Source organism: Artemia sp. Qi Xiang Cuo, chromosome 8, assembly GCF_049724085.1.
Source record: "Artemia sp. Qi Xiang Cuo chromosome 8, ASM4972408v1, whole genome shotgun sequence".
Classification (NCBI taxonomy): Eukaryota; Metazoa; Arthropoda; class Branchiopoda; order Anostraca; family Artemiidae; genus Artemia; species Artemia sp. Qi Xiang Cuo.
Window position 1 is genome coordinate 32,243,569 of NC_142801.1, and position 13,727 is coordinate 32,257,295.

Sequence of the window (13,727 nt, forward strand, 5' to 3'; positions counted from 1 at the left end):
TACAATCCTTGCCCCTTATCTGTGGGGTTTGTTTCAACCCCACAAGCCAGGCTATATGATATTTAGACTATTTTGTATAGACTGGCTGTCTCAAAATTTCTATTAGATGCATTTTCTATAGATATGACGATATTTATTGCTTAAAATCTTAACTAATTTTCGATTGCTTAAAGTTCTAAAGGTGAAAGCATTTAAATAATTTTTATCAATAAAGTAATAATTATATTCTGGCTTTTAGAAAGCTTAGGGTTTAGCATTAACCCCTGTTTGCATTCTGTTTTGCATTAATCTTCCATCGAAGACTCAAAAGCCATTCTAATCCTTTCATCCTAGGACATGGTGATATCTGCTATCTAATATCAGCTGATATCTAAATAAGCCATGAAATTTTAATTAGTAAAACAAAATTAAGTTTTAAAATCATAATTAACATATTTATTTCTGAATTTCTCTAGTATGGCCATATCTATTATCATATTTATCTAATTTATGTTCGCTTTTTATTCATTCTGGTAAAAAAAAAAAAAAAAATAAATAAAATTTAAATGAAATAAATTGAAAATTAAAGTATATTAATTAAAATCGATATTTTAATTGGCCTAGAATTTTAAATTATTTCCTTGATCCGAGTTTTTATGTCAACAACAAAAAGATCAGAAAAATATTTGAAAGAGAATTCTTTCACAACTAATGTAAAATTCATTTTATTCTGTTATAAAACTTGAATTATTGATATATAACGAAATCTCTTCAGTCAACTTTTAGTTCACAGAAAGCTAAAATATATTAATAAGCCAAAATGTCATACTCAAATGTAAGTATATTTATGTTTGCTATTTATTGCGATGCACACATGAAATTACTGATGAATATTGTCACGCTTCTCTCTAATTTTCAGCTAAATAACACAGGGGCGGATCCAGAATATTTTAGGGGGGGGGGGTAAAATTTTTTGATCCGATAGAAAAAAATTTAGGGGGGCGCAAAATAGGTTGATCCGATAAACTTGCGTTAGAAACAATTTTAATTAACGTAAACTTGAGTAAATTAAGTAAATTACACTACTATAGACTCCGCTAGGGGGGCGGGGGGGTGCACGCCTCCTTACCCTCCCCCCTGAATCTGCCACTGAAATAGCTTTTCTCCAGACTATTACTTACTTAACTCCCATCCGGCCGGGTTGGCTGATTGAGGGTTCTCCTCTAATGATATCATTTCAATATTTTTGGGATGGGTGCCTGTTTGTTGCAGTCCCTGTTGTTCATTGGCTGTGTTGGTCCCAAAGGGCTTGATCGGCAGTGATTTGCTAATAGTAGCAGAGAATGTCTACCTAACCTCAAAAATGTATTGAAAATTCTTATGACCCTTTGTCAGGTATTGTAGTTAAATAAATTCTTAGAAATATTAACTTGTATAAATATTAGCAGTATTTTTTAAGCCGAATTGTAGTTACAAGAATACTCAAAAATATGAATTTGTATAAATTTTAATCCAATTAGGAGTAGGAGTTTTAAGCTGAAGCAATTAAAAAACTATTTGGTTTAAAATAAAGATTTTAAATTTCATTAAAAAAAAATTTATTATTACAGTATTACGCAATTTGCGAATGATTCGTGTAATCATTTATTTTCCTGAATCATAGGCACCGCTATGGCGCTGGTAAGTAAAGACTTGAAAAAGAGCAATCTTTTTAAAGCATTAAAGTAACATACTAGAGTATCAAATAAAATAAATATAATCATTAATCATAATCAGAGCGTCAATTGGATATCATTGATACACTAATGCAACTTTTGTTTCTATCCAATCACTTTCAACTATTAAAAAATGCACTAGCCCTTTCAATTTTCAACTGAAGGAGCCCTTTAGAAGTTTCTACGACAACGCTTTCAATAAAAACTTTATATGCCCCCAGGGCATAACTTACAACCCTTGCCCTGAGAGCTGTGGGGGTAGGGGTTGTCATCCTTAAAGACCTAATTTCCAAAACTTACGTTGAATAAAATGGTTATCTAAAAATTTTGATTGGATGTGTTTGGGGAATAGGTGGGTGTGATAGGGGGTTAGTTGCCCTCAAATCACTTTAGACTATTAAAAAGGGTACTAGCCCTTTGAATTTCAAATTGAATTAGCCTTTTTTCAAGTTTCTACGACAAATATTTAAATAAAAACCTTATATGCTCCCAGGGCATAACTTATAATCCTTGCCCTGAGGGTTTTGGTGAGTGTCATCCTCAAATTTTTGTTTTTATATGGAAATCAACTACTCTGTACAAAATGGTGGTCTCAAAATTTTTATTGGTTGTGTTTGGGGGAATGTTGGGAGGGGGAAGGGCTAGTTGCCCTCCAATCACTTTCGACTATTAAAAAGGGCGCTAGCCCTTTGAATTTCCAATCGAATGAGCCTGTTTTGAAGTTTCTACGACAACACATTCTATAAAAACCTTATATGCCCCCAGGCCATAACTTAAAACCCTTGCCCAGAGGGTTGTGAGTGAGTGTCCTCCTCAAAAATATATTTTCTATCTGGAAAACGACAACGCTGACCACAATGGCGATCTCACAATTTGACTGGGAGGTGTTTGGAGAAAGGATGGGCGTTACAGGGGGGGGGCTAGTTGCCTTCCAATAACTTTCGACTAATAAAAACGGCACTAGCCCATTGAATGTCCAATCGAATGAGCCTGTTTTGAAGTTTCTACGACAACGCCTTCTATAAAAACCTTATATGCCCCCAGGGCATAACTTAAAACCCTTGCCCCGAGGGCTGTGGGGGAGTATCCTCCTCAAAAACATATTTTCTATTTGGAAATCAACTATGCTGAACAAAATGGCTATTTCAAAATTTTGATTGGATGTGTTTGGGGGACTGATGGGCGTGGGGGGGGGGCTAGGTGCCCTCCAATCACTTTCGACTATTAAAAAGGGTACTACAACTTTGAATTTACAATCGATTGTGGCAGTTTTTTAGTTTCTACGACAACGCCTTCTATATAAAACCTTATATGCCCCCAGGGCATAACTTAAAACCCTTGCCTTGAGGGCTGTGGGAGAGTGTCCCTCTCAAAAACATATTTTCTATCTTAAAATCAACTACGCTAAACAACATGGCCATCTCAAACTTTTGATTGGATGGGTTTGGGGCAATGCGGGGGGTGGGGGGACTAGTGGCCCTCCAATCACTTTCGACTATTAAAAAGGGCACGAGCCACTCCAATTTCCAATCGAATGAGCCCTTTTCAAAGTTTCTGCGACGACTCATTGTGAAACAAAAAAAACACATTGTGCCCACATTGTTCTTTACTTAGGCAGCGCTAGCGCGCTGCCTCTGATCAGGGCACTTTGTATCGAGGGAGTTTGTCATGGTAACTTCGAAAAGGGCTCATTCGATTGAAAATAGAAAGGGCTGATGCCCTTTTAATAGTCAAAAATGATTGGAGGGCAACTAATCCCCCTTCCACTCCCCAGCCCACCCACCCCTTTGCCCATTAAGGTAAAAAACTAACCTTTCCTTAATAATAAATAAAAATGCACTGTGATAATGCTAATCAAACAGTTCGTGGTAACGAACTGTAAGTAAGGAGCGACCCGGCTCAATGGTAACCGAAACTCTAGAAAACGGTATTTTGATACAAATAGATACATCAAAAGAATCGTATTTAATGCTGATTTCAAATATATAAATTTCATCAAGTTTAATCCTTTCCATCAAAAGTTAGGCGCCTGAGAAAATTTGGCGGATTTTCGAAAAAGGGGAGAAAGAACCCCTAAAAGTCATAGAACCTTAATGAAAATCACACCATCATATTCTGCGTATCAGAGAACCCTACTGTAGAGGTTTCAAGCTCCCATCTACAAAAATGTGGAATTTTGCATTTTTTGCCAGAAGAAAGATCACGGGTGCGTGTTTATTTGTTTGTTTGTTTGTTTGTTTGTTTTTTTTTTACCCAGGGGTGATCGTATCGAACCAGTTGTCCTAGAATATCGTGAAAGGGCTCATTGGAATGGAAATTGAAAGTTCTAGTGCCCTTTTTAAGTGACCAAAAAAAATGGAGGGCAACTAGGCCCCCTCCCACGCTCATTTTTTTCCCAAAGTCACCTGATCAAAATTTTGAGATAGCCATTTTGTTCAGCATGCTCGAAAATATTATAAGTATGTCTTTTAGGATGACTCAATCCCCCAAACTTCCCGGGGAGAGGGCTGAAAGTTATGAACTTTACCCAATGTTAACATATAGTATTGGTTATTTGGAAGTATACAGACGTTTTCAGGGGAGATTTTTCCTGGTAGTGGGGGGGAGGGGTGGGTCAGGGGTTATGTGGGAGGAGTCTTTCCATGAAGGAAGTTTTCATGGGGGAAGGGACATTGCTATGAAGGGGACGCCGGACTTCCCAGCATTATTTAAAAAAAGATCACAAATTTAATATAAAAAAACAACTATTTCAACTGCAACAGCAGCAACATCGAAACTTTAAACGAACAGAAAATATTACATATATAATTGGGTTCACCCCGTAGTCAATGCCTCGCTCTTTAAGCCAAAGATTTTTTAGTACTTTCATAAGAGCTATTTATTCTAATTAACGGTCTTTGTGATTAAGCGGTCATTTCTAAAGAATTGGAACAAGATTTGAACTTTCGCTTAAAAAGCAAGGTATTGACTAGGGGGCGAACCCCCTAATAAATGTATTAAAAATATATGAATATAGAAGTTCGTTACGTAAGTTAATTCGTAAGTTACGTATATTTATTACTAATAAAAACGTTCGTAAATAAAATTAAACAAGTTTCGAGAAAGCCATTTAACTAAATAAAAGTAAATTAATATGAAAATTTTGTTTTAATTATTCATGTACGGTGAGCCAAGATCAAAACCTGCATTTATTTTAAAACGTTAAAAAATTAAATAAAAAAAAAAAAGTTTTTTAAACTGAAAGTAAGGAGCGACATTAAAACTTAAAACGAACAGAAATTATTCTGTATATGAAAGAGACGGTCACCTCCGCAACGCCTCGCTCTTTACGCTAAAGTTTGACTCTGTCTCACAACTTTATTTTTTAAAACAATAAAAAACTTTAGCGAAAAGAGCGAGGCGTTGAGGAGGGGACAGTCCCTTTCATATACGGAATAATTTCTGTTCGTTATAAGTTTTAATGTGGCTCCTTACTTTTAGTTAAAAAAACTTGTTTTTTTTATTTAATTCCCAATATGGCATCTCAGTAATATGCCCAGAACGACTGAGGGTATTTTGTTCAAACTTTTGAGGCTACTTCTTCTCTTAAAATTTAACCAAATCAAAATAGCGTAAGTGCATCCAAGCTATCAAAGAAAGTAAATAGATTTTTTTGCGAATGGTATCAAGTTTTCTATTTCAGATCAACTAGAGGAGGAATGAAACTAAATTAAACAGTACTATTTGAGTCCAGATTTTTAAAAGGGTGTATGTTGTTCAAAACTGCTGGAAATTTTTCTCCAGCATACAAATAGCAGGCCAAACTATAAAGTCTTAAAAAACGAAAAGATTTAAAGTCTTATTTTATTTTTCCCTGAAAAGACTATGTCAAAATAAAACGAACAGAAATTAAATAAAAAAACTTTTCCCACAAAATAAGTTTTTCAAAGAAAAGTAAAGAACTCAATTAAACAAAAAATGAGCAAAAATTAAATCAAATAATCTACCAAGTTATAATAATCTGCCAATTTATATAAATAAATGAAACCCAAAACGAACAGGAATTACAATAAATAACCGAGTCAAACTCAAAACGAGCAGAAATTAACATAAGTTGGGCGCAAAACCCCAATGCCTTCCCAAGGCCAGAAAAAAATTTGCACTTTACTGAAAAAATACAAATGAATGTGCATTGTCAGTCTAATATACTTATTAGACTGACATATTTAGTAATCAAAATGTTAATATTATTTGATTTATTAAAGTTATAAAAGTAAAAACATTTAAATTTTTTCAGTAAAGTGCAAATTTTGTTCTGGCCTTGGGAAGGTTTTGCGCCCAACTTATGTTAATTTCTGCTCATTTTGAGTTTGACTCGGTTATTTATTGTAATTTCTGTTCGTTTTGGGTTTCATTTATTTATCGATGCTGATTTGTGGTAGTTTCACGCTTGGTAGATTATTTGATTTTATTTTTGACCATTTTTTATTTAATGGAGTTCTTTACTTTTCTTTAAAAAACTTATTTTGTGGAAAATGTTTTTTTAATTAATTGAAATAATAGAGGAAGTATTTGGCACGGAGGCGTAGGGTTGCTCCCCACGCTAAGATAACTCATAAAACATTTTGACAAAATTGTGGAATTTTGCAATGTGGAAATAAAAACCGGTTTTCACATCCTAGACCAATTTTTGGCCGACCCCCCCCCCCCCAAACCCCAATTTTCCCTGAGTTTTTGGCAATTCACATTCTAATTATCAAGTAATTTTCTTTTTGACTATTGGCCCCTCCCCCTAAAGAAGATCCTGCTTATATGCCTGAAAGTGGCCCGCTGACATTATCATGTCTAAAACTAAGTGGCAAACACTACCACCATCATCATTACTAAATACCCGACAATAATCCCGAAATTGCTCCAGACAGCACCAATGTTCATTGTATATTTATATTTATAATTGCGATGAAATAAACATGCAAAAACGTGTAAGACTCTCAATTTAAGATAGTAAACTTTCTTATTAGTTCACTATTTTAAATAAAAGCTTGACCCGTACTTATATTGTCATTTATATTTAATTTGAATTTCTTCTTGCCTTCAGTAGGGGCCTCCATAAGCCACTCAGCGTGTCCCCGGGTGGCGGATGGGGGAACGCCCTACATATATTTAGTGTACCTTCATTTAATAGGCGGCGCGGACCAACGGTAGACCTAGTCCCTGGGGGGTCCAAAATAGAAGCTGGGGCACCCTCACCTGGTGGCTGTAAATACAGACGGAGGAGGATGAAGGCCCCACGGATGTACACTCAGCAGGGCCTGGCGACGCGTGGATCCGTCCCGTGAGTTTCAAACCTTCCCCAAGGAATAGGTTAAATTGAAGGATGAAGCAGAACATCATCGTTGGAGGACCCTCCATAGAAGGACAACTGCGACAGGTCGTAGGATCCAGGTTATGGATCACGGCCACTGCAAAAGGCTCCCACGACCCTTTTGGAGTGCCATGGTTCTGGGTAACTTTTGGTTAAGTAATTTCCGGTTTTTTGGGTAGCCTCAAGCTTATGAGGTGGGTGGGAGCCCACACCAGGGATTCTCAATACCTAGGTCAGTGCTTTCTCTAATCAGATCCCAGTCCTTGGGTCGGTTGGGACTGCAGCCTTCCACCTGAAATCTTCACACAACAAAAATGATGATCCAGCCTCGGATGGCCCTTGGATTTACGTTTCACGACCTCTGCATAACACTGAACAGATTTCAGAGCAACGAATGAACCTTCTTGACAAAGGTGAACTACGCGTTGCCACCTGGAACGTACTTACACTTAACTTTCCCAAAGTGAAACGAATGTTAGCTCTTGAGCTAAAAGGCTTCAATGGACTCATTGAAACCCACCTCGTCGGAACAGTCCAAGGATATCTGTGAGGGATATCACTGGATCTGGTCTGGTGACCCAAAAACGAAGACAAACTGCATAGGTCTTATGCTGAGCGCCAAAGCAAAGAAATGGCTTCTCTTGACGGAATATTAATGAATCAGCTCCAGCACAAGGATGACAAGTGGACATTTATTGTATGCTCTGCTCCCATTAATCTGAGTCCTGCAGAGGTAAAGGGCCAGTTTTACGTAGAGCTCTCTATGGCCCTGTCTAGAATGTCATCCCACGATATTATCGCTCTTCTGAGAGACCTTAACGTGACGCTTAATGACAGAGAGGGCGTGAGGAAATATTCTTGGCCCCATGACTGCGGGCCCACTGAATGACAACGGAGAGAGTCCTTCAGCTCTGCAGCATGTATAATCTGGTCATATCAAATACACTCATTCAGAGATGAGAAATTCACAAACACACTTGGTATAGCAACGACGGCCAGACAAAGAAGATGATGGATTATATTATGATTTCTGGACACTGGTGCTCTTCAACAACTAATTGCTGGACGTATAGGTCTGCTGCGCAGAGAAACAATTGGGGTACACTTGAGAGTGCAGAGAAAATATAAACGGCCTCCCTAGTTTTATTTGAGTAGCCTGACAACAACTGAGGTGTACCAGAAGTATGGTCTTGATATCTCAAACCTGTTAAGCTGCCTCCAAAGCCGGCATGACTCCAAAGTTGTCTGGAATTCCTTCAAAGAGAGTTTACTCGACTCTGCTGGCAGTACCATTGGTCGAGGCCAAGCACAAGAAAAAACCCAGTATATCCCATGATACCCTTTCCATGATCGAACTGCGTCGGAAGGCCCACCTAGAAAAGACCATGGTAGTGTAAAGGTGTCTCAACAGCATGCACAGTAAACTACTAAACAGAGATAGAAATACCTTTGTTGATAGAAAAGTCAGCGATCTTGAAGATGCTGCTAGGAGGGGATACACTTGCTAACTATACAAACATCTCCGCAAGTTGGTGAGTCGTGTTTTGTCTGGATATAGCAGCACGTAAGATGATGATGCAGGTAAACTTTCTTCCTGGAGCAGACACTATTCAAAGCTTTTGAACGCTGAGGCAGTCACACATTCCGACTCGGACCTGATTCAAGCAGCCTTAACCAGACCCGAGGTAAACTTCTGACCTCGTATCACAACCGTTTGAAGTCTTTGAAATCCGAAATACTGTAAAACGTCTTAAAAAGTATCAACCCCTGGCTTTTGTGGTATTTCTGCAGAACTTCTCAAGTACGGAGGTGCAGCAATGAAACTGGGGCTCCAGCTCATCTTCTCAGTTATGTGGAGTGCGAAATGCATACAGAAAAGTTGGCGTGCTGGCATCATTTCACCATTCTTGGAACAAAAGGGCAGTCGGCAAATCTGCTCTAATTATTGCGGGATTGCGCTTCTCTCTGCTCTTAGCTTACTTTTTGCCATGACGCTATTGGACAGATGCTCTGCCCTTCAGAGTAGAAACAGAAGAGCTCAGCAAGTCAGGTTCATGCCCGGCAGGTCGACAACGGAGCACATCTTCACTGTGTAATGCGTTCATTGCACTTGTGGACTTCAAAGCAGATTTGGATTCTCTGGATCACCCTTCGCCCTGGCTGATACTAGGAAACTCAGGCCTACCCCATACATATTTATAAATTTTAGAAAAGCTATATGATGGTACGGGTATGTGCATGCAAGTTAATGAAAGACACAGCCCTATATTCTCAGTGAAGATAGACGTCCGGCAAGGTAGCGTCGCCTCTCCCGAGCTCGTAAAGTGTGACAGACTACATCATGACTCGCACGACAAATCGCTTTCAATTCAGTCTCCAGTTTGGAAAACGTGTACTTACTGATGCTGACTTCGCTGATGATATAGCCTTAGTTCTGGACACCATCGAAAAAGTCACCTATGTTTTCAACGTGCTTTCAGAAGGAGCCTCGAAAGTTGGTCTCTGGATCAACTAGCTGAAAACCAAATTTATGTCCATCGAGCCCCCCTTGTCACTATCTATTGTAAAGGAAGTCAACATCAGGGGAGCAGCTCAACAGATTTGGTTGAAGACTTCACTTAACTGGGATCCACACTGTCGAGGGATGGTTCGATCACAAAAGAGCTTACATCCCGAATAGCCAAAACTTCATTAGCTGTGGGGAGGCTGAATAGGATTTGGCGAAAACCAAATATAAGCCAGCATACTAAAATGCTTATCTACAACACTTCAGTCAGCCCCGTGCTACTGTATGGAGCAGAAACTTGGCTAGCCACAAAATCTGTCCTCCCCACCGTCGATGTTACTCAGACAAAACATTTTAGAAGAATCGAAGGAATTCACTGGACTGACTCTGTTACCAACCAAACTCCTTTGTTGCGGCCTTATCAAGCTCACTTCTCGACGCAGCTTACCCACCACACCGTTTGTTGGTGCGGCCATCTCCTTCGTCTGCCACATGACGCACCAACAAGGGTTGTGTTTGACTTTGACCCCACCCTGCACGGATAGAAACGTCCAAGAGGACGCACCCTACTAGCTGGAAAGACAAAGCCAACGAACTCCTTGCTGAAGCCCACATCCCAGTGGAAAAAGTCGTGAGCCTGATAAGCGATAAGTCAACCTAGAGGCATATAGTCTCATTGCTTCTACGCCGTCCTTGCAAGAGCCATAAGTCAAATCAGTCGTTTCTGTTTGATTAAAAATGTAAAGACAGTGTGGTCTAAGAAATTATTTACATATAGCCTACGAGTGGCAAAAGAACAAGTCCATTATTTTTGAACTTAGGAAAACAAAACAACTTATTATTAAACTACGTTATTTTTAGAACTAGAAATTTTTGAAAGATTGTTTCGATTCAACTTGAACTTGAACATGCGTAATGAATCTTAACATAACAAAAAGTTAAATTTGCAAAATTTAAACCACGCCCTGAAAGAAAGAAGTTTACATAGGTCTAAAATAGCAAAATAGAATTGTAATTGAACCATCCTTTTTCAATTTTTTTGAAATTCTTATGTTTTTGATGGTCGTACTAGGAAATTCTGGTTTCAATACAACATGGGTTTTCACGACCATCAAAGAAATAAGAATTTTAAGAAAACTTGAAAAGGGATGGTTCAATTATCATTAGTAGGGGGAGCAGGGGGGAGTGTCCTGCTCAAGGGTATAATTTCCAGAACTTTCAACTGCGTGGAATAAAATGGCTATCTCAAAATTTTGATTGGATGTGTTTGGGGAAATTGTGGGCATGGAAGGGGTGTTAGTTGCCTTCCAATCACTTTCGACTATTAAAAAGGGCACTAGCCATTTCACTTTCCAATTGAATGAGCCCTTTTTCAAGTTTCTACAACAATGCTTTCTATAAAAACTTTATATGCCCCCAGGGCATAACTTACAACCCGTGCACTTTCTATAAAAAACCTTATATGCCCCCAGGGTATAACTTACAACCCTTGCCCTGAGGACTGTGGGGGAATGTCCTCCTCAGAAACAAAATTTCTATTTGGAAATCACTTCCCCTTAACAAAATGGCCATCTACACTCTTCGTCGGGAGATGTTTGGGTAAATTGTGGGCATGAAAGGGGCGTTAGTTGCCTTCCAATGCCTTTCAACTGTTAAAAAGGGCACAAGCCACTCTAATGTCCAATTGAATGAGACCTTTTTGAAGTTTCTATGAAAACTTCTTTAATACAAAGTGCCCTAATCTAATGGGAAAAAATAAAAAATATATTGTGCCAACATTGTTCTTATATGCCCCTAGGGCATAACTTAAAACCCTTGCCCTGAGGGTTGTTGGGGTGTATCCTCCTCAAAAACATAATTTCCATGTGAAAATCAACTATGCTGAACAAAATGGCTATCTCACAATTTTGAGTAGATGTGTTTGGGGAAACAGTGGGCGTGGAAGGGTGTTAGTTGCTTTCCAATCAGTTTTGACTATTAAAAAGGGCACTAGCCATTCCAATCAAATGAGCCCTTTTCGAAGTTTCTACAACAATTCCTTCAATATGAAGTGCCCTGGTATGGAAGAAAAAAAAATTCATTGTGCCAACATTGTTCTTTACTTAAGCAGCGCAATTGCACTGCCTATGACAGCAATTTCTGGTCATTTTGAGTTTGAATTTTAACAGGTAATCCAGCAAATGAGACCAAGAAGAAAAATTATTACTAGTTACTTTTACTGGTTGCGTACACATTGATGTTATGCATTGTTAGTGTAACATCAAAGAAAAGTATTAAAAAGTAAACTTTTCCTTTTTTCAGCTCTTGATTTGTGGTAGAAGTAATTTACTCAGCGCTATGTTTGTAATTAAAATAAAAGTTAACCTCTGTCCTGCGTTTGTGCATATAAAACAGGCACAAATACGATAACTTATTTTACAGATGAGGTAGGAGGAGGCGTTTGTAAAACTATAAAATAACAGGTGAAAAAAGGATTAAGATAAAATATGAAACATAATTTTAAATCGTGAATTATTTCCTCAACCCTCTAATACGCAAACCCCTGTTGTAGAACCTGAACTCCTTTAAAGACCTAATCATGACCAGGGGCGGACCAACATACGGGACGAAAAGAGACTCATATATATAAAGAGACTATATAAAGAGACATATATAGACTATACAAAGAGACATATATATAAAGAGACATATATATTAAAAGAGACTCAAAAGGGACTTATATCTCTCATTATATCTCAGAGAGATATAAGCACCATTCTGTCCTTATGTAAATTAATGGAAATGGATTCAAATATACAAAAAGATTTAGCTTCATTATTTTGAAAGATTAATAGGAATAGATAAAAAGTCTAATAGCATGGTTATAAAGGGTGACCTGGGCCTATTTAGCTTAAGAAATAAACAGTTAGTACGCATGGTAGGCTATCGGTAAAAAATTATTGGTATGCCAGATTATCGGTTAGCAAAAAATTCTTTCAGTGAAATGTTATTGGATAAAAGAAAAGATTCCTAGCTTGTGCAAATTAAGAGTATACTAGACAACTGTGGGCTATCAGGCTGGTGAAATGATTGCATTGGGCCTGGGGTGGAAATATGACTGATTGCAAAAGCTGTGGAAAACATGCCACAAGATCAAGAGATTCAGGTTTGGCAAGAAGACAAGGTCAAGTCACCATCCCTTGTAATATATAGAAAAATTAAAGAAGCCTGGGGATAATAAATATAGATAAAATTAGATATCAAAAATGATAATTCAAAATGGTTTTTATCAGTACGGGGAAATGTAAGCCCGTGTAGGGGGGAAGAAAGTAGGGCGGGAGGGGCAAGGTACGGAGTGGTCCCTTCACTTGTCCGCGGTGCGGGGAGTCTGAAAATTTAGAACATTTTATGCATGATTGTGAAGAACTGAAGGTACTTAGAAGGGAAATTTTTGTGAGGAATGTCATGCATAGAAGTTGTTTAGAAAATAAAATATAACGTCCTTGCACCGTGGATATTAAACACTTGAGAAATTTTGTGAGTGGGGGGGGGAGGAGACACATTTCGTCCCGTATGTTGGTGCGCCCCTGGTCATGATTAGGTCTTTAAAGGAGTTCAGGTTCTACAACAGGGGTTTGCGTATTAGAGGGTCGAGGAAATAATTCATGATTTAAAAGTATGTTTCATATTTTCTCTTAATCCTTTTTTCACCTGTTATTTAATAGTTTTACAAACGCCTCCAAAATAGTTTTACAATAGTTTCACCTGTTATTTTACCTCATCTGTAAAATAAGTTATCGTATTTGTGCCTGTTTTACATGCACAGACGCAGGACAAATATTAACTTTTATTTTAATTAAAAACATAGAGCGGAGTAAATTACTTCTACCACAAAGGAAGAGATGAAAAAAGGCAAAGTTGACTTTTTAATACTTTTATTTGATGTTACACTAACAATGCATAACATCAATGTGTACATAACCAGTAAAAGTAACTAGTAATAATTTTTCTTCTTGGTCTCATTTGCTGGATTACCTGTTAAAATTCAAACTCAAAATGACCAGAAATTGCTGTCATAGGCAGTGCAATTGCGCTGCTTAAGTAAAGAACAATGTTGGCACAATGAATTTTTTTTTTCTTCCATACCAGGGCACTTCATATTGAATGAATTGTTGTAGAAACTTCGAAAAGGGCTCATTTGATT

General features: G+C 37.9%; 1 protein-coding gene across 1 annotated transcript in view; it reads left to right on the plus strand.

Annotated features, from left to right (window-relative positions):
• The window catches only part of LOC148949329 (retinoblastoma-binding protein 5 homolog), a 327,298-nt gene that overhangs the window by 30,677 nt on the left and 282,894 nt on the right, over positions 1–13,727 (plus strand). The gene's annotated exons all lie outside the window — the stretch shown is intronic.